The sequence below is a fragment of the Podarcis erhardii genome (assembly GCF_964252035.2).
Source record: "Podarcis erhardii genome assembly, chromosome: 2".
Lineage (NCBI taxonomy): Eukaryota > Metazoa > Chordata > Lepidosauria > Squamata > Lacertidae > Podarcis > Podarcis erhardii.
Genome location: NC_138498.1, coordinates 111190591 through 111218204, shown reverse-complemented (window position 1 = coordinate 111218204; position 27614 = coordinate 111190591). Strand labels below are relative to the sequence as shown.

At 48.5% G+C, this 27614-nt stretch overlaps 1 protein-coding gene across 1 annotated transcript in view; it reads right to left on the bottom strand.

Annotated features, from left to right (window-relative positions):
* LOC309337200 (C-type lectin domain family 2 member B-like) overlaps nucleotides 1-25258 on the bottom strand; it is a gene marked incomplete at its 5' end in the record, with an annotated part of 88968 nt that extends 63710 nt beyond the window's left edge. Inside the window, 2 exons of the mRNA XM_081853938.1 lie at nucleotides 15272-15618; nucleotides 25139-25258. The remainder of the gene's footprint in view (nucleotides 1-15271; nucleotides 15619-25138) is intronic.
* Between the last annotated feature and the right edge of the window lie 2356 nt (nucleotides 25259-27614).

Genomic DNA, 27614 nt, shown 5'->3' with positions numbered 1-27614 from the left:
TCAACCCTGTCTGGAAGCGATACCTTCTCTAGCCGTATTAGAGAGGGCAATGCTTTCCAAAGATTTCCAGAGGCACTCTTCCCCTCCTTTTTTTTTTAAAAAAAAAAAAATCTCTCCCATGAACAGATTTGAGGTCTGTACTCTGCTGCCTCTTGCAGCCGCTGTGTGATGCTCCTTACAACCACAGACGTTAAGGCTGCCCTTGTCTCTGCACTACTGCTGTCCCTTCCCAGTTCTACCAGTCAGGGCTGACAATTGGACCTGTTGTAAACAAAATCTGCCCTTTTCCCCTTATGGGATATCCAAGAGCCCATATAGAGTCCTTATGTGGGTTTCCTTATGTGAGCCAGTGTGGTGTAGTGGTTAAGAGCGGTAGACTCGTAATCTGGGGAACCGGGTTCGCGTCTCCGCTCCTCCACATGCAGCTGCTGGGTGACCTTGGGCCAGTCACACTTCTCTGAAGTCTCTCAGCCCCACTCACCTCACAGAGTGTTTGTTGTGGGGGAGGAAGGGAAAGGAGAATGTTAGCCGCTTTGAGACTCCTTAAAGGGAGTGAAAGGCGGGATATCAAATCCAAACTCTTCTTCTTCTTCTTCCTATTGGTAGGAGAAAATAACAGAGGCCAACCAGAGAATATTGAGAAGCAAAGCAGCTAGTAAGCCTGATCTTTATTAAAGCTGTTGCAACAGTGTGCTCCCCCACATGCAGAAGGGAAGAGGAGACCCAGAACCCAGTTGTGCCTGTCCTTATATAGACATTTTAAATTCCCTGCCCTGGAGCCCAAGACCACCCCTCCATACATCATACATACATCACAGAAGGGGTGTAACCCAAGACCACCCCCCACAAACATCATACCTATATCACAGAAAAGGGGGTCTACAACAGAAATTTGAATGTTGTTGTTTTTCCTGTCTGCCAGGTTATCTGATAATGCCTTATCTGATTGCCTTTCCTGGTAGTCTGGCCATTCCTTTGAGATGGTGATTACCCAATTCCTGAGACAATGGGAAAGTTCCCTCACCCCCTCCCTCCTTGTAGAGAAAACATGTGGTCGGTTTGGGAGTCAAAATGGTTTCGGGGTGGTCTTCCTGTGCTGCTCCAGACATGTTGTTTATATATTTATGTACGTGTTTGCTTGGTACATTTATGAACATTTATTACATATCCAAGACCTTAAAATTCTTATAACAGAACCTACCCTTAGGGCGGACTGCATGCCCAAGAGTCCATACTTTCCAAATAGTGCCGGAGTCCAATAGTACCAGAATTTATATTTCCAAAAACTGAGCATTTGCCCTTTCCCCGCTTTTATCTCTGCTGCCCTAGGAGCATTTTGAAAACTTCCTGGCACCCAAGGGCATACAGTGAATTCCTATACATATCTACTTGGAATTAAGTCCCGGACCCAGCTAAGTGGGTAAGGCATGAGAAGAGCCTGCTGGATCAGACCAAATCCCTATTTAGTCCAGCCAGGGGTGTACCTGGGGGTTGGGCTTGCTTATTTATGTCTTTGAGACATTGTAGACTACTTACAACTGCCATTATCCTTGACTATTGGCCCTACTGGCCCAGGATTATGGGAGTTGCAGTCCAACAACATCTGGAAGGCTACACTTATCCAGAGCTACGATAAAGCATGTCATTTAAACACAAATCTACTTGTAGGGTTGTGCAGGTCTCTACAAGCATGTTGTAAAGTTATTTGTGCACTTTAGGTCAGGGGTCAACAGACTTTAGGCTTGAGGGGTCTGGACGTGAGACGGGTATTCACCAAGCCAAGAGAGGATTTTGTCCTGTGTGCATCATTGTCAACATCATTAATTTGTATCCAAGTAACTTTTACTCAAAGTAAGTCCATTGAAATGAACAGAGCTAAGCTATTCATGCTGCTTACGGGGCTACTCTGAGTAAGACTCACAGATTCAATCTATAAATAACAACCTCTTCTTCTTCTTCTTCTCCTTCTTCTTCTTCTTCTTCTTCTTCTTCTTCTTCTTCTTCTTCTTCTTATTACTGTGCTCCAAGAGTGTTTAAGGAACATGCCAGCGCTGGATGAGTTACTTTTCATCCCGGCTCACACCTCCTGAGGTGTGGAGATTCACAACTCCAAGAGGTGGTGGAGCACAGTTGCCCTTTTCTTTCCTCCTGGGCGGGGAAGCAAAGATTCTGCCTCCAGCCATTTGGAGAGACGCCAGCATTGGATTGGAGATTCACAACTCTCTTGCATAACGTCTCTCCCAAAGAAAGCAGCGGCTGGAGGCGAAATCTTTGTTCCCCGCTAGGAGGGAAGGAAAGAGCAACTGTGCTCCACCATCTCCCCTTGCCTACTAACCTCATGGCTTTTCAAGGAGTCAGCTATATTAGGCATGTCAAGTATCCAGTATCCAAACCTGACAGTGACCTACCACCATGCTTGCCCATTGTTATTCTTCAACTTAAACATATTCTATTTGGCTGAGCTTATAGCTGGCTGCGGGTGGCGCAGAGCCTAGGACTTGCCGATCAGAAGGTTGGCGGTTCAAATCCCCACGACAGGGTGAGCTCCTGTTGCTCGGTCCCTGCTCCTGCCAACCTAGCAGTTCAAAAGCACATCAAAGTGCAAGTAGATCAATAGGTACTGCTCTGGCGGGAAGGTAAACAGCGTTTCCGTGCGCTGCTCTGGTTTGCCAGAAGCAGCTTAGTCATGCTGGCCACATGACACGGATGCTGTACGTCGGCTCCCTCGGCCAGTAAAGCGAGATGAGCACTGCAACCCCAGTGTCGGTCACGACTGGACCTAATGGTCAGGGGTCCCTTTACCTTTATAGTTGGCTGCCTCACCTGAGGACCATGTCCAGCCCTCCTCTGCAAAATGCAGTATCTTTCCAGGGTTGAGGAAGCTGCCTTATACCAAGACATATTCTGTTCTGAAGGGTAGAGGGTCAGGAGTGCCTGGGAGTGGGCCCCAGCCAACAAAATACCTGGGGCAGGTTGGGGGGGGGGGAGAGAGAAGTGCACTCAGAGGCGTATGAAAGGGGGGGCTGCCCCGGGTGCCATCATGGGGGGTGGGGAGAGGTGAGCAGGAGCCTCAACCTGCAGGACACTCCACCTCCTCCTCTCCTCAGGGAGGCCACGTTGACAGCCCAGCTGCGCACTGGGCACGAGCGGGAGCAGGGGGAGCGTGCTGTTCTGGCTCCGTAGACGGATCATGAGTCATGAGACTTCCTTTGCCTCTCTAAGCGCTTGCTTAGAAGAGGGGGTGGGAATTGGCATGCCTTCAAAGCCCCGTTTGCTCCGTTCTCTGTGTTTGTGAGCCTCCTGGAAGGCAGAAAGCAGCTTGCTGCCTTTCCTTCCTCCCTTCTCTCTGTGTTGGCAATCTCTACCCCCCCTCCTCACCCTTGAACTCTTCCCAATTCTCCCCTCTCCCCTTTGCTTTTTCACACATCTGTTTCCACGCCCCTAAACATCATTATTCGCTGCTGCTTCGTTTTTCTTCCCTCGCACCCCCCCCCCACTGGCAGAAAACAAAGGGTGTGTGTGTGAAATAGCTTCCCTCTTCCCTCCATATTAAAAATGGGGGGGGGGGGGTTTAAAGGAGGCTAGCTCTTTGCTTGCTTGCCCCCTTCCCTTCGATAAAAAGGGAGAGATTGGTGAGAAGGGAGCTTTCAAGGGGCTTTCAATAGGGGTTAATGAAGGGGGAGATTTAAGTGGCTGCCTTAACTTGAGGCTGCTTGAGTTGAGGTACCTCCATTGCGGGGCTGGACTGGATGACCCTCTGAGGTCTCTTCCAAATCTGTGATTCTGTGATCATCTCACAGTAGTACAGTGGCACCTCGGGTTAAGTACTTAATTCGTTCCAGAGGTCCGTCCTTAACCCGAAACTGTTCTTAACCTGAAGCACCACTTTAGCTAATGGGACCTCCTGCTGCTGCCACGACGCAGGAGCACAATTTCTGTTCTCATCCTGAAGCAAACTTCTTAACCCAAGGTACTATTTCTGGGTTAGCGAAGTCTGTGACCTGAAGTGTATGTAACCCGAGGTACCACTGTATTAGAAATCACCCCAGAATTGGCCTTACTAAACATCTTCCAAAACAATAATGCCCACTTACACCACAAAGAACTCACAACCCACCTACTTTTAGCAGCCAGAAGCATTATAGCCAGAGACTGGAGAGACCTGTCAGGAGGAAGCAGGGCTTCAGGAAGGCTTGGGAGTCAGGGGCAGACTGTGTGCTGTTGCCCCACACTCCCGGGCTGCTCTCTGGGGGTGGGGGTTGCACTGCTTTGCAGGCGGCTTTCCCCCTCGGGGGAGGCTTGGGAGGCTCCCCCACCCAGGAAGCAGCCCAGGAACGTGGGGCAATGGCAGCGCACCACCTGCCCGCAACTCCCAAAACATCAGGAAGTGGGAAGAACTCTCTTGGGAGAAGGTGGCCTCTACTTCCTTGGAGGTCATAAACAGAGGCTGGATGGCCATCGGTCAGGGGTGGTCTAGTTGAGATTCCTGCATTGCCCCTGGGGGTTGGTTGGATGACCCTCAGAGGTCCCTTCCAACTCTACAATTCTCTGGTGCAGGTTTGTGCAGGTTTTTAGGTACAAGTTGGATGCAAGGGGTGCATAGGATTGCAGCCCGTCTTATGCACCGTCGGCTCGGGAATAAGTCCCACTGGTCATGACGAGACTCGCAGGCGAGTAGATTGCTGCTGTGCAGTCCTGCTTTTTACATAACTGTTTTCCTCTTCAGATAATACAGAGCTTGGTGAAATCACAATAAATAAAACCTCCCCTTCAGTAGTTTCAAGCACTACTACAGGTTCCACATAATATCTGTACTGCATTGTTTAGTGCAGTGTTTCCCAACCTTTTTTGGGCAAAGGCACACTTGTTTCATGAAAAAAATCTCGAGGCACACCACCATTAGAAAATGTTTAAAAAATTAACTCTGTGCCTATATTGACTATTGTGATAGGAATGTTATGGTCTTAGATATATGGCAATGTTCATAACCACACGTACATAGATCAGCACAGGAAAGCCAACCTGGAACCATTTTGATTCCTAAACTGAGCAAATGTTTCTCTGCATGGTCAAAATGGAAAAGCCTCCCCATTGTCTCTTCCTTCACAAATCCTGTCTTAATCTGTGCTTGAATAAAGGTGTGAGCCTGTGACCTGGCCCAGGAAACAAGTATTTTACCACTACAAAAGAATGGCCAGGCTCCCCAGGAAATCCAATCAAGTAACCTGCCAGACAGGAGATAAACTGTGATGGCCTGGGATTCCGAGTCTGAGAGTGATCCGGAGGAATCCCAGCCGGCGCAGGAGTCCCCGCCTCCAGGGCCAGCTGAACTGGGGCAAGGCCTAGTTGCTGAGGAAACTCAAGAGCAGGCACCAGGTGAAATCATTCAGGCCCCAGAGGTGCTGGAAGACTCAGTGGCTACAGGTGAGCCTCCCCCGGGGCCCAGTAACCCTTCGGCCTCTCCTGATCTGCAGAGGCTTAGGGCAGAGAGGCGAAGGGAACTGGTGTCTCCCAGGAGGAGTGCTCGCCTTAAGGCCAAGAGAGGCGGGGCTTCTGGGGGCCGGGACCGCCCCCGGCCTTAGAAGAAGATAAAGGTCAGGCAGCCCGGTCCCAGGTTGCGGGAGCAACGTCGTTGTGAAGTATCTGCTTTACCCAGTCCTTGTTCTGCCTACCAGTGTTCCTGTTCCCCGCCCGGACTCCTGCTTCTGCCTTACCAGTGTTCCTGTTCCCCGCCCGGACTCCTGCTTCTGCCTTACCAGTGTTCCTGTTCCCCGCCCGGACTCCTGCTTCTGCCTCACCAGTGTTCCTGTTCCCCGCCTGGACTCCTGCTTCTACCCTACCAGTGTTCCGGTTCCTCGCCTGGCTTCCTGCTTTTGCCCTACCATCGTTCCTGCTACCCCGTCCGGCTCCCTGTTGATCTTGGCCTACGGTAATAGTACCTCATCCCCCCTGGGACCAGCACAGTTTGCTCCCGCCCTACCCGCACTCCCCCTTCGTAGGGGTGCGTTCGGGAAGAGCCAGAGGCCATGGCTGACCAGGCGGCTGCACTGGTGGATTTGGCCCAGAGGAACCAGACCTTGACTCACACCGTGCAGCAGCTCAGTGACGCGGTTGTGGCACTTCAGCAACGCTTGGAGGCCCTACCGGCTCCTGGGGCCGACGCCCCGGCTCCTGGCAAGTACCCAGTGGCTTTGCCTGAGAAATTTGATGGAGCCCCGGCCAGCTTTCCCATGTTCCTGGCCCAGGCCAAGCTGTATATTCAGGGGCGAGCCCGGAACTTTCCTGACGACCGCACCAAGGTGCACTTTTTGATTAGTTTGTTAAAGGACCAGGCGGCCAAGTGGGCGTTGCCGCTGCTCAGGCAAGACTCCCCCTTACTGGCAGACTATACGGGGTTTTGCAATCATTTGGAGGCCGCGTTCGGCAATCCCCAGAAAGGGAGTCAAGCCAACCGGGCGATTCGGCGTTTGAAACAGGGCAAGTCCACGGTGGCCGCATATACCACGGAGTTTCGGCTGCTGGCACAGGACTTGACCTGGAATGATTCGGCACTGCGGGACCAGTATCTCGAGGGGCTTTCAGACGAGGTACTGGACCAGTTGGCCACAATGGAACGCCCCACCACGCTAGACACTCTCATTCAACGGTGTCTACAAATAGACGATCGGTTGGAGGATCGTCGTCAGGCCCGGGGTCGCCGACACTTCCAGTTCACGGCACCAGCTTTTTCCAGCAGCCCCACGGTCACAACTGATTTAACGGAGGAGCCTATGCAGCTCGGGGCAGTGCGGCCACGCCTTTCCCCTGCAGAGAAGGCGCGGCGTCGGGAGGGAAATCTCTGTCTTTACTGTGGCGGAAGTGGACACTTCGCTCGGTCTTGTCCAGAGAAACGCCAGCCGCAGGGAAACCGCCAACCCCAGTAGCTGATGGCCCTAGCTACCGGGGGTCCCAAACAGCACAGAATGGGGCCGCACCAATTGAATTACAACACCTTATGGTTCCGGTACATCTATACCCTCCAGGAGGGCCATGGATTCTTACCCATGCTCTGGTGGATTCAGGGGCAACCCGCTCTTATATGGACGCTGCTTTTGCTGCCCAGCATCGGGTGCCACTTCGGAACAAGCCAGAACCGGTACAGGTGGAGGCAATCGACGGACGGCCACTGCGTTCGGGCGCCGTCACTCAAGAGACCCAGCCCCTGGTCCTGTGCCTCCAGCAGCACCGTGAGATACGAACTCTGGATATTGCTTCCATGCCCCGGTTCCCCCTGGTGCTTGGGATGGACTGGCTAGAGGCTCACAATGTGCAGATTGACTGGGTCAAACGGACTGTACACTTCCCAGACCCCAATTCCCCTGCGGAGACCGAGATGCTAGCAGCTGCGCCCACTGAGGAGGCGGCGGCGACGCTCCCTGCTGAGTACCAGGACTATCACGACGTGTTCGAGGAACGGGGGGCAGACCAGCTGCCGCCGCATCGGTCCTTTGACTGCGGTATAGACCTCCAGCCCGGAGCGCCTCTACCGGTGAGTCGCTTATACTCGTTAACAGAGCCAGAGCGCGAGGCTTTGCAGGACTTCTTGCGCAAGAACCTGGAGCGTGGGTTCATTAGACCCTCTACCTCGCCCACTGCTGCACCAGTGCTCTTTGTTAAAAAGAAATGTGGGGAGCTCCGCCTTTGCCATGATTACCGGGCCCTGAACAAAATTACCATCCCGGACCGGTACCCCTTGCCCCTTATTTCGGAGTTACTGGAGCGGGTGCAAGGGGCGCAGGTGTTCACCAAGCTAGACCTCCGGGGAGCCTACAATTTGATTCGGATCCGCGCCGGGGATGAGTGGAAGACAGCATTCGGGACCCGGTACGGACAGTTTGAATACCTGGTTATGCCCTTTGGTTTGTGCAACGCGCCTGCTGTGTTCCAACGGTACATCAACCACGTGTTCCAGGACTTGCTAGACAAGTACGTGGTGGTGTACTTGGATGACATTCTGGTTTACTCCCATGACCCGGCGTGCCACGAGGGCCATGTCCGGACCGTGCTGCAGCGCTTGCGCGAGCATCGTCTGTATGCAAAGCTCAGCAAGTGCGAGTTCCATCAGCAGTCAGTGGACTTCCTGGGTCATCGACTCTCACCAGGTGGGGTGCAAATGGATCCTGGGAAGGTGGCAGCGGTTCGAGAATGGGCGGCACCTCGGAACCGCAAGGACCTACAGCGTTTCCTGGGGTTCGCCAACTATTACCGGACCTTCATTGCGGATTATGCTCACCGCACCACCCCGTTGACCCGGCTTCTGCGCCCCAAGACGCCGTTTTCCTGGGACAAGGAGGCGGAGGAGGCATTTCAAGGGTTGAAGGCCTGTTTCCAGAGAGCGCCAATCTTGCAACATCCGGATCCTTCTCGACCCTTTGTGGTAGAGACTGACGCCTCCAGTACGGCTCTCGGTGCCGTCTTGTCTCAGCAGCACGGACCGGAAGCGCCACTCTTACCCTGCGCCTTCTATTCCCGCCAGCTCCTTCCAGCGGAGCGTAACTATACCGTGTGGGAGCGGGAACTGCTGGCCATCAAGGTGGCCTTTGAGGTTTGGCGCCACCATCTTGAAGGAGCAAGACACCCGGTGGAGGTGAGAACCGACCACCGGAACCTGGAATACCTCCAGACCACCCGCAAGCTGAACCAAAGGCAGATCCGGTGGGCGTTGTTCTTTTCCCGGTTCCAGTTCCGGATCCGCTACATCCCTAGCTCCCAAAACCAGAAGGCGGATGCCCTGTCCCGGAAACCTGAAGACAACGCAGACACGGTTCAGCAAGCAGCACCCACCACGATCCTACCACCAGCTGCGTTCCTGGCCACCCAGGAGGTCGAGCCACTGCAGGCTCGGGTGCGGGAACAGCAGCGGGTCGACGCTTGGGCCCAGGAACGACTCCGGGAACTGGCCGAAGGATCATGCCCTCAGTATCCAGGGCTGGTCTCGCATCAGGGTCTTCTGCTGCACTACGGGCGCCTGTACATCCCACCAGGGCCGCTGCGAGCTGAGGTTCTCCGGATGACCCATGACGCTCCAGCGGCGGGGCACTTTGGGCGGTATCGGACCACCCATCTGGTAAGCCGTGAGTTTTGGTGGCCCCGTTTAAAGGCTGACGTGGCTCGCTACGTCGCTGGTTGTGACGTCTGCAGGCGGGCCAAGGGGCCTACCGGGCGACCCCCCGGCCTCCTTCAGCCATTGCCGGTTCCACCACGTCCTTGGCACACAGTTTCTCTAGACTTTGTAGTGGAGTTACCCCCGTCTCGTGGCTGCACCTGCCTTCTAGTTTTCTCCGACCACTTCACGAAGATGGTGCACTGTGCCCCCTGCCCATCCATACCCTCAGCTAAGGAAACCGCGCAGCTGTACCTTCAGCATGTCTTCCGCCTGCATGGCCTACCTGAGCGTGTAGTATCCGACCGCGGCGTTCAGTTCACGTCCCGGTTTTGGCGTGCTTTGCACCAGGCCCTCGGAACAGAGGTCTGTCTCACATCTGCTTACCACCCACAGACTGATGGCCAGACGGAACGGGCGAACGCGGTACTGGAACAGTACCTCCGGTGTTACTGCAGCTACCAGCAGGACGACTGGGTCGACCACCTAGCATTGGCGGAGTTCGCTTATAACAACGCGGTGAATGCGTCCACCCAGCAGACCCCGTTCCAAGCCAGTTATGGCCTTCATCCACGGTTGTTTCCGGATGTGCTGCCGGCATCTACGGTCCCTGCGGTGACAGAGTGGCTTCAGGAGCTCCAGTCCCAGCAACAGCTGTTGATGGAGCAGCTGCACCAGGCCAAGGAGGCGTACAAGGTCCAGGCCGACCGCCACCGCCAGGTGGGGCCAGAACTTCACGTCGGTGACTTGGTATGGCTTTCCACTCGCCACCTCCACCCTTCTCGACCTTCGCGGAAGCTGGACGCCCGGTTCACCGGCCCGTTCCCTATCGTGGACCAGGTCTCGCCTGTGGCATTCCGTCTCCGGTTGCCAGCAAACCTGAAGGTACACCCGGTATTCCACAGGTCCCTTCTGAGTCCGGTGGCCCCACCCGACGAGTTCCACCCGGACCGTCCCCGACCGCAGCCAGTCTTGGTGCAGGGAGAGCCTGAGTACGAGGTGGAACGCATTCTGGACTCCCGATACCGCAGGGGAAGGCTGCAGTATCTCATTGACTGGAAGGGGTATGGGCCAGAGGACCGTTCCTGGGAACCAGCGGTCAACGTCCACGCACCTGCCTGCATCCGGGAGTTTCATGCAGCGTATCCCAGCAAGCCGGGTCCGGGCCCTCAAGTGAGGGGGGGGCCTGGGAGGGGGGATGGTGTGATGGCCTGGGATTCCGAGTCTGAGAGTGATCCGGAGGAATCCCAGCCGGCGCAGGAGTCCCCGCCTCCAGGGCCGGCTGAACTGGGGCAAGGCCTAGTTGCTGAGGAAACTCAAGAGCAGGCACCAGGTGAAATCATTCAGGCCCCAGAGGTGCTGGAAGACTCAGTGGCTACAGGTGAGCCTCCTCCGGGGCCCAGTAACCCTTCGGCCTCTCCTGATCTGCAGAGGCTTAGGGCAGAGAGGCGAAGGGAACTGGTGTCTCCCAGGAGGAGTGCTCGCCTTAAGGCCAAGAGAGGCGGGGCTTCTGGGGGCCGGGACCGCCCCCGGCCTTAGAAGAAGATAAAGGTCAGGCAGCCCGGTCCCAGGTTGCGGGAGCAACGTCGTTGTGAAGTATCTGCTTTACCCAGTCCTTGTTCTGCCTACCAGTGTTCCTGTTCCCCGCCCGGACTCCTGCTTCTGCCTTACCAGTGTTCCTGTTCCCCGCCCGGACTCCTGCTTCTGCCTTACCAGTGTTCCTGTTCCCCGCCTGGACTCCTGCTTCTGCCTCACCAGTGTTCCGGTTCCTCGCCTGGCTTCCTGCTTTTGCCCTACCATCGTTCCTGCTACCCCGTCCGGCTCCCTGTTGATCTTGGCCTACGGTAATAGTACCTCATCCCCCCTGGGACCAGCACATAAACAAGGACAAGAGAAAAACAACATTTAAATTTCTGTGATGTAGGTGGGATGTATCTGAGGGGTGGTCTTAGGTTACACCCCTTCTGTGATGAATGCATAATGTTTCTGGGGGTGGTCTTGATCTAGAGGATGGGAATTTCAAAAGTCTTTATAAGGCCTTGCACGCCATTGTTCTGGGTCCTCCTCCTCTCCTGCGTGTGAGGGGAATACCCTGTTGCAACAGATCAATAAAGATCAAGCTTACTAGCTGCTTTGCTTCTCAATATTCTCTGGTTGGCCTCTGTTATTTTCTCCTACCAATAGGGAACCTATGTAAGGACTCTATATGGGCTCTTGGATACCCCATAAGGGAAAAGGGCATATTTTTATTTACAACACTATATATAAAGTAACTCTCTTTAATAGGAATCAAATAAACACAAAGAAAGTATTTTATAATTACTTTATTATGAAATAGTAAGTAAACAGAAATATGAAAAATTATAAAATACTTTATTCAGTGCGCAACCTGGGCCTGTTTGGCTGAACACAAAGCTGATATTCTGGCTGGAATCGAAGAAAGACACACACGTAGCTCTTCGTCAACAGCTCTCAGTCTCTCTCTGTATTTAGTTTTTATAGCAATCATGCTTGAAAAGCTCAACTCACAGAGATATGTAGTGGAAAATGGGAGCAATGTCAAAATAGCTTTGTTTGCCAGAAGGGGGAACTCCTTGGCAGTTTCCAACCAAAAACTGTCCAAAGGTAGATCAGCAAATCTTAGCTTGAAACCACGATTTTGTCTCAGTTCAGTTAGTTCCTCCTGCTCCTGTAAAGTCATGTCCTTTCCACCAACTGATGCTGAGCTATAAGGGTCCCTAACCCAGTCAAGGCATTCAGTGGAGACTGAAGAGAAATAAAATGACAACTTCCCCTCGAGAGTTTTTAAATGTTTACCTATTATCTCACACAGTGCAGCAGTGTGAACACCTTGCCATTGCTTGGTGAGTGTGAACATTTCAAGATTGCCACTTTCCACGTGTTGATGCCAGAGTTGCACCTTTGAACGGAATCCATTTATTTTATCTGTACTTGTAAGCAGGTTTTCATTTCGGCCTTGCATTCATGTGTTCAGTTCATTCAGATGATGAAATATATCTGCCAGGTATGCCAGCCTTGCACACCACTCATCACTTGCAAGCAGATTGCGTAATCTGACCTCTCATTTGTCAGAAACACTTTAAGGAGAACCACCTTGAGGAGGGTGGAGCCATATCACATCCCGGCAGGAGGCCTAAATTGGTGGAACGCTCAGGCCCCGCCTATTCAAAGAGGACTATTAATTTGGAGAGCTGCTATCTTCCAAACTGTGAGACGACGAGGCAAAAGGGGAGCCCTGAATGGAACTTTGCGTTTTTGTCTCAACGCTGGTCTCGCGCTGCCGCTTCCCGCGCTCTCAAGGACCCGGGAGGAGGAAGGCGTGAAGGGAATCCCGAAGGCGCGAAAACCTCGCGCAGGCGCAGGCCTTCCGCCTGCGACAGCCCAGTAGGCCGGCCGAAGCGAGCAGCGATGGGATGTGGGAGGGAGCTCGCTCGCCCCCCCGCGTGTGCTCGCCGCCGCCGCCCCGCCTCTCGCTGCCCGACTCGCCCGCCTCCCTCCCACGGCACACCAGGCAACGTCTCGCGGCACACTAGTGTGCCGCGGAACACCGGTTGGGAAACACTGGTTTAGTGTGGCAGCAGCTGCACTTTGGAACTCCCCGCCTATTGCAAGAAAGCACATGCCTTTGCTATACACTTTTGAGGCACCTGCTAAAAGCATTCTTAGATGCTTAGGAAGTTGAAGTAATTTTAATCTGTTTTAATATTTTAGCTTTTGTATGTTTTAAAGTAGGGTTGTTAATTTTTCTTGATTTTACTGATGTGGTTTGTTGTTGTTGTTACTCCTGAAACCTCCCTGCACCCCCAAATATTCATCATTTTAGGAGTATAATTGTGTTGGAGGAGGTCTTCTTGTCATTGCCATTGCCACTGCTAAACAATTAGGAGTTAGAAATCTTTACCAATGATGAACTTCAAAGCACATCTTAATCTACCTTCTGCTCCCCATGCTCTAAAGTACTATCTAAAACAGGCAAAGGCAAACTCCAGCCCTCCAGATGTTTGGGACTACAATTCCCATCATCCCTGACCACTTTGCCTGATCTAAAAGCCAAATATGGTGCCATGAGAAGTGTTGAATTCTGAGCTTCAAAACATTTCCACTGAAAATCCGCAAAAAACCCAGGCCAACGCCACTTTTCACAGTAGCCCCCACCCCAGCAGAACAATACAACATTGACAAGAAGACAGTGGGTACCCAAAGTCATAAGATGGGGGGTCATAAGAATCTTTTCCATTCAAATATTTTAAACATTTTTTTTGTTCCATTTATCCTTTCAAAACATTTACACAACATTTATACCATGTGAAAATTTTATTTGCTCCTTTATGATTTAACAACTATAATGAACCCAAAACATGAAAAATCATTTGATGATTATGAGATCAAATTTAGCTCATCCCAGTGTTTTCTGGAATGGACCTGCTAAATCTCTATGCAGAAGCTCCAGAAGTCACTTAGAATTTTTTTCACATTTTGTGCAAATAGGAGCTGTATAAAATATTTCACATACATACATACATACATACATACATATTTCAGGTAAGCACACATATATAAAAAAAGAACAAAAGAGGAAAAAAGAAGAAAAGAAAAAAGAAGAAGAAAAGTTGGAAGAATTTCTTCCAAATTTATTCTACAAATATCTCAATATGTAAATATTAATAAAATTTCATTGATTGACTTCCATTGCTTACACTTCACTCCCTATATACATTTTAAGTTTTCTTTGATTTCTTTCCATTTTTTGATATAGTTGTCTTTGAATAAGTTCGTATTTTTATTTGTTATCCAAAGACCTAAATATTTCACTTGGCCTTCTATTTTTAGCCCTGTTGTTTTCTCTAACTCTTCTCTGTCTTTCTCTTCCATATTCTTTGCCAATAGTTTCAACTTTTCTGCATTCTACTTAAAGCCCAAAATCTTGCCGAATTCCTTCATTTTTTTCTAGAGTTCTTTGAATACTTTCTAATGGTGCTTCCGTTGTTATAATCACATCATCTGCGAATCCTTTAACTTTATAGCACTGGTTTCCTACCTTTATCCCTCTAATTTCCTTGTCTTTTCTTAATGCTCCAAGAAGGGTTTCCAGTGCCATAATGAATAACAGTGGCGACAGGGGGCATCCCTGTCTAACTCCTCTCTCAATATCAAATCCCTCTGTAATTTCATTATTTATCATTAGCTTCGCCTTTTGTTTTTTGTAGATAGCTTTAATTCCATTCATTATTCTATTTCCTATTCTCAAACTTTCAAATGTCTCTGTCAGGAAACTCCATGAGATACAATCAAATGCCTTTTCAGCTACTATTAATAACACTATTATTTTTTTACTCAGGTTCATTTCGGCATATTCCAGTAAGTCAATAATTATCCTAGTGTTATCTTTTATTTGTCTTTCCGGTAGGAAACCAGTCTGGTCTTTCCTTAATAATTCTTTTAAAAATGATTTTCATCCTATTTGCTAAGACCCCAGTAAAAAAAATATAGTCTATATTCAACAGAGAAATCGGTCTATAATTTTTAATCAACTTCGGGTCTGCCCCTTGTTTTGGAAGGAGAGGTAACAAAGCTTCTTGCCAGGATTCTGGAATTTCTCCTTTGTCTAATATATCATCCATAATCAATTTAAGTTTGGGGGCCACTATATCGGAGTTGTTGTTGATTTACTCTCCCTGCAAGTATTACACTCCATAAAGGATTTACATGGCTTTAACTTCATATCTGAGCACAATCCTGGCCTTTTACTTAATGTCTGAAAATTGGCATGTCCTACCTATGGAACAAATGTGTGCATTCATCATGTGGAGGCTCCCCCCCCCCTTTTACATTGTCATCTCTACTTTTAAATTTTCTTTGTTGTAAGATTCCAAACAATTTCCCCTTATAAGATACAATGAATTTTCTAGCTTTCCTGTTATGCAAACCTTTCCATTTCACATTTCTCTTCAACAAATCTAACTTCAAAATTCAAAGAAGTTTTGAAATGGACATTAAATTATGTTCAAGTTGAGGAATAAACAGAACATCAGTTACAATTGTTCCTATACACTTTACACACATGTCTAAAAAGGCAAACAGTGAAATCAAAACAATCAGTATATTCACCTGCATAGGCCAAGGTGGTCAAAGGCCACAGCCCAAGCAAAAAGGCGTTACTTCTGCAGAGATGCCATACAGCAGACCCATCAGCAAAGATAATTCCATAAATTCATGGTGCCAATAGGGAAGGATACTTTCCGCCAGATACTTCATGCCAAGTGAGGCCGAGCCTTTTACTCTAGACACATCTGCCAAGGTTCAGGCGTGAACAGCCTATGAAAATTCCAGTCTTCAGTATCTCAGGTGGGCAACTGGAGAAACTTCTTCCAACCTGTTCTGTATAAGGTTATGTGTGATGACAACAGATCCAGTAAAATAAAGGTTCTCTCAGGGGACCCATGGTGTTTATTAACCTGGAAAGAAGAGATAATAAGGTATGGTGAGATAACAATGGCTCTCAGGCTGGACTGACATGAAATTGGGCTCATTTAGACTGCCCTTGCATTGAACAAGTGAGAAGCCTGGTTTGTATGGCACAGTAAGCCACATTATGGATTACTGGAACTATGCCAGTGTATAGGCCCCCCTGGAGGAACCTGCAGACACTTTGCCCCTCTCTGGTCCTTTTTGGGTGGTGCTGTGTTCTAAAGCTCTTGGGCTTGCCAATCAGAAGGTTGGCAGTTCGAATGCCCGCGACAGGGTGAGCTCCCGTTGCTCGGTCCCTGCTCCTGCCAACCTAGCAGTTCAAAAGCACGCCAGTGCAAGTAGATAAACAGGTACCGCTGTGGCGGGAAGGTAAACAGCATTTCCATGCGCTCTGGAACTTGTCACGGTGTCCCGTTGTGCCAGAAGCGGTTTAGCCATGCTGGCTACATGTTTGTCTATGGACAAACACTGGCTCCTTCGGCCTGAAAGCGAGATGAACTCCATAGTTGCCTTTGACTGGACTTAACTGTCCAGGGGTCTTTTACCTTTACCTTTTACTTGCCTTGCTGTGCTGTGCTGAGTTGCCTGAAGCAGGACTCAAGGTTAACCTCCCTTTTCACTAACCATGTAGCCTAGGGTCACATTTGGTCAAGGCACTGGAAGGGCAAACAAAATTCCAGAGGAAGCAATTCATTCTTTATTGCCAAACGTCACACACAGGTTAGGGAAATTGTAGCCGTCCACGACTCAGTCGCTGCAGAAGAAAGGCCCCACCCCGACTTCAGTTTACGTATCTGTTCAAGCAGACACATTCTGCCTGCATGTAACCTGCAGGAGGTGTGGACGTCTGTGACTCTCTACCAGCCTTCCCTGTCTCGCCCTCCCGCTGCACTTATTCTCCACTCTGCCATCCTACAGCCTCTGCTGCATCTGACTCATCTCCCAGCTGCAACAGGTTCTCTCAGAAGACTGATCCCTTCCTTCTTCCAAGTCTATTTCCAACCCTGCTTTTCCTGGTGCCCATTCATCAGTATCCAGCCAGTCCCAGACACATATGCACCATACATTTAAAGCCGTATCATGCCACTTTAAACCATCACATTTATTATTATTATTATTATTATTATTATTATTATTATTATTATTATTTTATATTTACTACTACTACTACTACTACTACTACTACTACTACTACTATTTATATTTTATATTTATATACTGCCCTATACCTGGAGGTTTCCGGGCAGTTCACAGAACAAAATCCAAATACAAAACCACAAAATATATAATCCAAATAAAAACAACAACCCAATAAGAGCCCCTCCCCTCCCAAACCCAACCCCCAAACCCACCACATTTTAAAAGGGCATAGGATGTAAACTGGATCAACCAAAGGCCTGGTTAAAAAGGAACGTTTTTGCCTGGTGACTAAAGGTGTATAATGAAGGTGCCAGCCAAACTTCCCTGGTGGTACACCTGCAAACAGGTATTGAAAGAGAAATTTGTTAAGGAATGTATGAGAGACCTCACAACTGAGGAAATGAGACAACTTATTTTGACTGTGGAACTATCACTGTGTGGAGTGCAACAAAGGCAATGGAAGGCTACCACAAAATAAAAGACAAGATGAATAATGCATGCTTACATCAAATAAATGCAACTCTTTGTAGTAAGTTCTGAAAGATGCTCCTCAGGTAAAACTCTTTCCTAGGGTCTTTGGGGTATGTTACACTATAGAGGCTGGAGCGCACACATCCCTACAAAGGGATAATTTGTTTTCTTTACAGCGTGATCCTATCAAATCCTATCAAATCCTACTCAAGGTACAAACTGGATAGGATTTGAGAGCAACATTAAAAGTTTTCTGTTGTGATACAGAAATGTGAGTTGGCAGGTACAAAAGAGAAGATATGTGATCCAGAAGAATAGGGAATTGGGAACACAGGCACAACCTAGCCAAGCAATTTAACTGCACCAAAAGTGACAAGTGCTTGTAGAACAGGATGCTCACGAGGCTGCCGTAGTACAATAGCAAGAGCATTCAGCATAATCTCATGCCTTCCTTTGTTATCACGAGATGGAGTGAAAAATGCTCTTTTGGTCCCAGATATTTTCTCAGTTAAGGCCAGCAGATGATGAGTATCAGCTCTGGGTGATGTAGATAGTTTCACAAGAGTTTGCTCATTTATAAAAATAGAAATCAGGTAATCTTTGTGGAAAGATGTTTGCTCAATCAGGTAATCATTGTGGAAAGATGTTTCATAATTGCCTGCATGGGCTTAACAGAAAAGATTTCAGCAGGCATTGTACAGAAGGGCAATGTTGAATCTGGTGAGACTTTGAGTTTTCCTGCAGCTTTTGGAGGAAACAATTAGAGGGTTGGCAACAAGCCAAGATAAACACATCGAGCAACAGGCGGTGATTGGCTAAGTTCTTCCTTATATGCAGGATGACATAACAGTTTTCTTGTTGGAGTACTGAAGTTTTGGAAAGAAGTTTGAATCTAGTCTGTGTATAAAGTAACTTGTACAAAGCTGTGCTTTACTCTGCTGTGTATAATAAAGCTAACTAAAAATCAAGTTACTAGTCAGCAAGTTCTGTTCCTGTTTGTTGCCCTGGAATTCACTGATTTGGCAGCTGGTAGCAAGAGTTATGGTTGAGATCCATCAACAGAATCTCTACAGACAGAGTTACGGTTAGAAAATTCTAGTATAGTGGTACCTCTGATTACGTACTTAATTCGTTCCAGAGCTCCGTTCTTAACCTGAGGTACCACTTTAGCTAATGGGGCCTCCCTCTGCCGCCACCACACAACTTCTGTTCTCATCCTGAGGTAAAGCTCTTAAGAAGAAGCACTACTTCCGGGTTAGCGGAGTCTGTAACCTGAAGTGTTTGTAACCTGAGGTGTTTGTAAACCAAGGTACCACTGTACATAGCCTGTCAGGGCAAGGTGCAATATGAGCTCAGATTTTTATATACACTCTTCCTGGGTTCTTTCTGTCAAATACCTACTAATCCTGGAGTAGATTTATCACAAAGCTGTTGGATGGGGAAGAAGTAAAATGTTGCACCATTGTGGTACACACAATATGTATGTGCATCTACACACACACACACACACACACACCCCCTTAATGGTCAGTGGCCTAGCACCAACCAGCCATAGCTGTCAACTTACAGATTTGAAATAAGGGACCAGCAGCCTTGAAAATAAGGGACCAGCAGCCAAAATAAGGGACCTGCAGCCTCACCTGTTCCAGGCACTCCAGTCTTCCTGTCCTCCTGCAGTCTGGTCAAACTCATGCTGGTAGCTTTGAGAGCACTGTCCAACCAACTTTATAATCAGAGGTTCAACTGAATAGAATCTGAATCACATGCACCACAAGGCCTAAGCAGCCTCAACTTAAGATGGCTCCCCGGCCTGGCTTTGCACTGCAGAGTTTGCAGCAGCATGTGCAACAAAATGGCGTCCAGCATTCAAAACCCCCCTCAGCTTGCATTAACTAGCCACACGCAAGGCATGCAAGCTCCACCCCCCAGTCGTTCTTAGACTTCTTATTGGGTGAGCAACACAGCCAAGCAACACAGTTGGAGCCTCCCTCCTCCCTGGCCAGCAGGGAGGGAGGGAGGGAGGGAGGGAGAGGAGCTGCTTCCTTTGAAATTTAAGGGACATCATTTAAGGGACATCTATCAATAAGGGACAGCAGCGGGACATGGCACTGGAATAAGGGACTGTCCCTTCAAATAAGGGACACTTGACAGCTATGCAACCAGCAAGGGCCAGTGCCAAGAAATACACATCTTGGCAGCTGAATGTTGACTATACAACACAATCTGGGTTGTGAGTTGAGGACCCGCCACCCGCATAGGAGTAGAATAAGATACAAAGACACATTATTTTAGGTTAATGGGCAAAATTAGGCCACAACTTTTATTGGTTACAGCATGTGAGTAGTATTGGCTTATGCATTGGATGAGACAGCAATACAAGACTCCACCCCGCACAGCCGGGAGTCATATCAGGGTTAACAACCAATGGGAGGAGCTTGTTGATGCAAATACAACTGGAAGCTCCCCCATGACGTCACCGGGGGTCGTGCCGTGGCCCTAGGCACCAGCAGGGCATCGGACAGGATCCATGACCGCTGGATTCCTTTAACTGAATACCCAAAAGAGGAGGGGTAGATGATGGCCCATACCCAATCCTCCAACACAGCACACATATTCCAACCGCCAATACCAGAAAGTTGTGACGAATTGCTACGAAGTAGGCGAAAAAACCAAGAGGCTGGTGCCAGTTTGCCAAATGGATAAAAAATGTCCTACCAGGCCCCTTGGGCAACCAAGGCTACCAACCGAAGTCCATAGCAAGGTCAATATGCAAAAAGAAGCTGACCTAAGAGGGAGGGAGGGTGGGAGATCCGAAGAAAGCAGGAACAGACTGGGAGCTGAGCCCTGCCGTGGCTGTTTAAATACATATACAGGAAGCTGCTCCCGCTCACAACCCCTCCCCTCTGGGAGGAGGAGAGGCCTTGCGAGGTATATTTAGCCTGGAAAATAGCCAGGAGACTGAGAGGAGGTATTATAACCATTTTCAAATATCTGAAGGGCTGTCCCATGGAAGAGGGAGCATGCTTGTTTTCTCCTGCTCTGGAGGGTAGGACTCGAACCAATGGCTTCAAGTTACAAGAAAGGAGATTCTGACTAAGCATTCAGAAAGCTGAGATTCCTGCATTGCAGGGGGGTTGCGCTAGATGACCCTGAGTCCCTTCCAACTCTATGATTCTATTATTCTAAATTCTAATGGGAATACATTTCCCTTCTTTTATCTGCATTTTTAACTAGAGGTGCCCACAAGGTAGAAATACCAATATCAGGACTCAGGGACAGGCTGTCCTCCTCAGTCAAGGAACAGCATGAGGTGGTCCACCTTGTGAGCCATTGTCACCCACTCTAACGTTGAGCAGAAACACTCCTGTCTCCCTATGGAAATACAGGAGCAAGGTATATTGACTCTGCCAACTCGCTGGAGGCAGAGTCATGGAATCATAGAATTGTTTTCCCATTTTTACCAGTGTGGTATACCATCTGTACATCACTTTCATGTAATTCTCTTTGAGCAATATAGTCCGTTAATTTTAAGTTCACTTTCCATAATTTTTTCCCAGTCTTCAAATTGTATATTATGTCCTATATCTTGTGCTCACTTAATCTTTACTGATTTAACTTCTTCATCCTTAGTCTCCCATTCTAATAATAACAACTAATAATTAATTAATTAATTCAGTTTGTTGCTACATAAGCCATTCACCATTTCCCATCCAAATGCAATTCACAAAATAAATACAAAATAAGACGCAAACTACAGTCATACCTTGGGTTGAATGTGCTTCAGGTTGAGCGTTTTCGTGCGTTCCGCAGCAACCCGGAAGTACCATGTTACTTCCGGGTTTCGCTGCTCGCTCATGTGCAGACGCTCAAAATGACGTCACAGGCATGCGCGGAAGAGGCAAACCGCGACCCGCGCACTGTCGCATCTTACTTTCTATTCAGGATGCGAATGGGGCTCCGGGACGGATCCCGTTCGCATCCCGAGGCACCACTGTATGTCCACCCTTGCTTAGTCGTCCACTGTGACACAAAACAAATACAAAACAAAACACACGCTAAGATAAATATTCCACGAGCGCAAGGATTTCTCCTTGTGCAAAGGAATGTTCTCCCCTCTCCCCCCACCATGAATGCCCTAAATCTGTTCTGGGGATTTCCCAAATTCTCCGAAGAGGAGGAGGACGAGGAGGAGGAAGAGGACGAGAGGTGGGAAATCCTCTTGGGCTGGTGATAATCCATGCACTAATGCAAAAATATTGTTGTATACCATCCATGATCATTAAACAAAGATTATTTCCATACTAATAAAAATATTCATCAAAATTTCCCTCATGGAATTAATAAAACAAGTATCAACTTTCTGTAACTATAGTTTATAGTTGATTACATTTCCATAAGGGACGCGGGTGGCACTGTGGGTTAAACCATAGAGCCTAGGACTTGCCGATCAGAAGGTTGGTGGTTCGAATCCCCGCAACAGGGTGAACTCCCGTTGCTCAGTCCCTGCTCCTGCCAACCTAGCAGTTTGAAAGCACGTCAAAGTGCAAGTAGATAAATAGGTGGGAAGGTAAACGGCATTTCCGTACGCTGCTCTGGTTCTCCAGAAGCGGCTTAGTCATGCTGGCCACACGACCCGGAAGCTGTACGCTGGCTCCCTCGGCCAATAAAGCGAGATGAACGCCGCAACCCCAGAGTCGGCCACGACTGGACCTAATGGTCAGGGGGTCCCCTTTACCCTTTACATTTGCATACATAAGTTATTTTGATAAGTAAACAAATGTGAAAATCATCGTTGAATGCATGAGATACCTGCAACTATGGTTTAAACCTGTGATCCATTTGCAAATGTTATGTCCCCTAAACCTTACGCCCAGAAGCAGAGGATTTGGAGTTATGTACCATTCGTTTGTTGATTCCCAGTTCTAATTAAATTAGGAGAGGCACTTCAGATGCTTAAGCATTGCCTGCAGGAAGTCAGGTAAAAAGGTTAAGGACTCCTGGAAGGTTAAGTCCAGTCAAAGGTGATTATGGGGTTGTGGTGCTCATCTCGCTTTCAGGCTGAGGGAGCCGCCGTTTGTCCACAGACACCTTTCCGGGTCATGTGGCCAGCAGGACTAAATAAACTGTTTCTGATGCAACAGGACACCGCGAGGGAAGCCAGAGTGCAAGGAAACACCGTTTACCTTCCTGCCACAGCAGTACCTATTTATCTACTTGCACTGGTTAGCTACCCACTACACAGCACTAATAATAATAATAATAATAATAATAATAATAATAATAATAATTTATCATTTATACCCCGCCCATCTGGCTGGGTTTCCCCAGCCACTCTGGGCGGCTTCCAACAGAATATTAAAATACAATAGTCTATTAAACATTTAAAAGTTTCCCTAAACAGGGCTGCCTTCAGATGTCTTCTAAAAGTCTGGTACAGTGGTACCTCGGGTTAAGTACTTAATTGGTTCCGGAGGTCCATTCTTAACCTGAAACTGTTCTTAACCTGAAGCACCACTTTAGCTAATGGGGCCTCCCGCTGCCGCCGCGCCGCCAGAACACGATTTCTGTTCTCGTCCTGAAGCAAAGTTCTTAACCCAAGGTAATATTAACCTGAAGCATATGTAACCCGAGGTACCACTGTAGTTATTTTTCTCTTTGTCTAGTGTCTCAGTGTCTGGGCAGAACAATGGGGGTGGAACAATTCCTAATGGAACAATTTTTTATTTAGAGATAGGGCAAAGTCTCTTTTCTCTCTACTGGAGAAACTGTAAACCAGTTTTTCCACATTGTCCCAGCCTCTTCACTCCCAACTTGGCTGTCTCAAATTCAGTCCTGGGCTGTCCGCTTGGCAGGATGAAGTGGAAATCAAGAAGAACTTCTGAACAGGCCACGCAACTTCAGACAGAAGATGTCTGACATTTTAAATTATCAATTTGCAACAAAACAAAACCCTCTGTGCAAGTAGAAAACCAGGAGATCAAGGAGAGGACTGAGCTCTAAAGCCTTTCTCCAACGGCATGCAATTTCTCCCCTGACTCAACAAGATTTTCAGCCTTCGAAAAGAGCACCCCTACTTAGAATTTAAAGCGGTACAGCCCATCTGTTCTGCAGGGGTGTATAGATCAGGCCACAGTGCAAGGGGATGCAGAACAGTGGGGGAAGCTAGGAAAGAATCTGCTCCATAGAACTAGGGAGGGCAGAACTGCATCGCTCAGTGGCAGAGCAGCAAATCTCAAGTTCAGTCTCTCAATGTTTCAGGCAACTCCCCTTTTTGAAATTGTGAGCTGTCACTGTCAATCCGTGTGTAGGGAATACTGAACGAGATCAGGCCAATGGGAACAGAGCCATTTTGCAGAAGCTCTTAAGGTAGTCATTTGTGAGTCTCTCCTATCCCTTGACAGGGCCAGGCCAAAGCCTTTTGGTATCTGAGGCAGACCCCCCAAAAATGGCATCCCATCTCCCCACCAGTATCAGGGAAGAAAGACTGACATTGGATCTGCTGCTGCTTCTGTGGGTCCTGCTGCCTGAGGCGGTCACCTGATCTCATGGGAGGGCTGGCCCTGTCCTTTGAGACCTGGTTCGCCATGTATAAGGTGCCCTCCCTTCTTTCAGTAACAAAACCCGCTCCCTGCTGCATTTTTCGTCCACACCAAACACTGCCCTTGGTGGCACTAGGCAGCTGCATATTGTATTATTACACGTCTGCCGAAAACTCCAGTAAGCCCGATTGCAGCCACATAATTTAATTACACTTAGAATCATAGAACTGTAAAGTTGGAAGGGACCCTGGGGATCATCAAGTCCAACCCCCTGCAATGCAGGAATATATGAGGATGGAACCCTATGGGGATTGAACCTGCGACCTTGACTTGTTTTAAAATGTTTAAATTTTACCTTGCTTGCAATAATGATTCCCTACACACATGCTTTTATTGGTTTGGTATTATAGTTGCGTTTCGTAGCAAAACATGTGCCCTGCTTGAATAATTTTGTTCAACAAGCGGCTTCTTCGTTTTCCAAATAAAAGAAGTACCGGTAAAACCACATATGGAGTTTGTATTGGGGTGTGTGTGTGTGTGTGTGTGTGTGTGTGTGTCCTTGAGCAGTCCCAACAATTTAAAACGTGGGTGGGCAGATTCAGATCCCCGCAATTCTGAACAGATCAAGAAACAATAATCATAATGAACAGTGGAGCTCTTTCCTCTGCCCCCATCTAAATAAAATTATCTCAAGCTTCGCTTCGGCTGAAATGCGCCGCATGAACCTCAGAGAGTTGCCGTCCCGTGGCGTAAAAGACGACCGTGCGCAACAGTCCCGAGGGTGGCAGAAATGTTTCTTTCTTTCTTTTGAGATAGAAATAGATACAATACACAAGATACACCAAGAGAGACTCCTCTTCGTGCGGCTCCTCGCAGCTGTGTCCTTCTAATAAGGGAATGTGAGGTATGGGCAGAAATCCGAAGGAAAGGAAAGGAACCAAATTCTTTCTCGGCTGCGTCAGCCATTCGCGATGGCAGGCGGCCAGGCAGAAGTTTCCCTTGCCTGCTTTCCTCCCGCCTGAACCCCCCTGACCCAGCGCTATAGGATTTGAGAATAGCAACGTACATATATCACCATCCGCAGGTGGCTGCGCACGAAGCAAGAAACTCGCCCATATTTCGTGCGCCCTTTTGGCTTCGCTTTAAAAGACACGGGGCTCCAAGCCTCGAGACGGCCGCCTCCTCCCCGACTGCTGCACAAAACGAGTCGGCAGAAGCAGCGGGACGCTTTTCCTGACACCCGCCTGCCGTGTTTCTCCTGCCCCCCCCCCTTTTAAAAACCAATTATTGTACCTTAACGGTACAACGCCCCGCCCCCCACCAAACACCCAAAAAGCGAAATACATTCTGCACTTACCCTCATTGCAAGCGCTCCACCAAAACTCAAGGCGCGCAAAATGGCTGCACTATTGAAAGCGGAACGGACCGTTTCCTTATCGAGCACTACGTGGCGCTTGTTTGGCTTTGCTTTTTAGGCAGCCATCCAGTCTTCTTCACGATAGCAATTTGTGCAGCGCTTATTTAGGAAAGTGTGCCATTGCATATGTGCAGAGTGCCGTACCGCCCACGCCCCCCCCCACTCCAAATAAGTGAATGAATGAATGAATACTGCGATTCTGGGCGCAGGGTTGGGGAAAAGGATTTGCTCCATAATTATTGTTTATTAATTTTCATTCATCATCTTTCTACAGTATAAGTGACTGAATGACTCCTCACCCGCATTCCGCTTCAAAAAAAAACGTGACCGAGAGAATGTCATTTGTTAGCCTCCATATAGCTCAGTGTGGGGCTGATAACACCAAAGTTGTAGGTTTCATCTTCCTGCATTGCAGGGGGTTGGACTAGATGACCCCCAGGGTTCCTTCCAACTCTACAATTCTATAATAAAATTTGCGTGCGCACCCCCGTTTCCTTTACACCCAGGTGCTTAGATGCTCACCAAGCCGGCAAATGATTTCAGACATCTAACGAAGTGGATTGTTGCCAGGGAACCTGACCATACACACATCTCTCAGACTCCGCAAGACGCTTCGGTTTCACACTGGGAGCGATTTGCAACAGCACATCACTGACATCTAGTGGCGGATGGTGCGAAATCGGCGCCAAAGACGCGAGAACAGATGTTAAAACAGCTGGATGCAGGCGCCTACCGAGAGGGGAACGTGACTCACCCAGCTCGGGTTCTCCCAGCGCTGCCCCCCCCCGGCTGCTTAAGTTATGGTCCCTCATGGCCCGTCACCACACCACTGAGGTGCCCCATAGTCATTCTGGCAGCAAGAGATGGGGGTCAGGCGGCCCCCCAAGGACAGCAGAGGAACCTGCTGGCATTGTAGTCAGAAACTCCCAGTTTTCTGCTGCTTCTGGGGGTGCTTTCAGTGCTGTTAGAATGTTTATACTTTCTTTAGTTCATAAAATGTATAAACCGCTTTATTGGCTTGATTGTAAAAAAAAACAAAACAAAACAAAACACAAAACACAAAAAAACCACCACCCTCAAAGCATTTACAAAAAAGGGTTCCTTTTGCCAAGCCCACCCAGATATGTAAAGCTGACATGTATTTTAATAAGCGATTTCATTTTATAATGTATATACTGAAACTGCGGGTTTCATTTGTATTTATGTCAATCTTTTAGTTTAAACTTGTTTTAAACTCTTATTTTATGTAAACCGCATAAATGACAATAATAATAATTTATGATTTATACCCTGCCTATCTGGCTGAGTCTCCCCAGCCACTCTGGGTGGCTTCCAATCGAGTGTTAAAAACAATATAGCATTAAATATTAAAAACTTCCCTAAACAATAAAGGTTTTTTTTTATTAACAGGTATCCAAATTCTGTCAAATTAAAAGAAATATTTTAATACCTAAACCTATCTATGCCATTTTCTGCCAATACTGCATTTGTTATTTAGTAATTACCTTTATATTGCACCAGTAGTGTGCAGTCAATGGATGAGGGGGACTAGGCTAGTCGCCTAAAGTTTCCCCTGGTGCCTCCTTCTCAAAGCCCAGGAAGCTTCTGCCTGGTTCAGGAAATGAGGTGTGATGTTCACAGGCAGAATGTCACACACATGACATTGCTGCCCCCCCCCACAAGCTGGCACCTACGGCCCTAACTCACCACAAATCACTGTATCCCACCTTTCGTCCAAGGAACTCAGCCTGGCACTGCAAAAATGAGGAAGGGGTTAAGCCAGGCACCCCAAACTTGGCCCTCCAGATGTTTTCGGACTACAACTCCCATCAACCCTAGCTAACAGGACCAGTGGTCAGGGATGATGGGAATTGTAGTCCCAAAACATCTGGAGGGCCGAGTTTGGGGGTGCCTGGGTTAAGCCAATCCTGTGTACTCTTACTCAGAAGAGCTGAATTGAGGGGGGTGTATTTATAGGTAAGTGTGTGCAGGATTGCAGCCTGAAAACCCAGTCACCCACTCACAAGGGAGCAAGCCCAGATGGGGTAAAATACATTTCATCCAGATTACAGTGGTACCTCGGGATGCGAACAAGATCCGTTCCGGAGCCCTGTTTGCACCCAGAAGCAAATGTAACTAGTGACGGCACGTCTGCGCATGCGCGTGTCGCTTTTCGCTGCGTGAGCCGCGGAACCCGGAAGTAACGGAGCACAACTCGAATGCGCTCCACATGAAGCATATTCTACCTGAGGTATGCCTGTACAGTGGTGCCCCGCAAGACGAACGCCTCGCAAGATGGAAAACCCGCTAGACGAAAGGGTTTTCCGTTTTGGAGGCGCTTCGCAAAACAAATTTCCCTATGGGCTTGCTTCACAAGACGAAAATGTCTTGCGAGTTCCTGCGGGTTCCCCCCCCC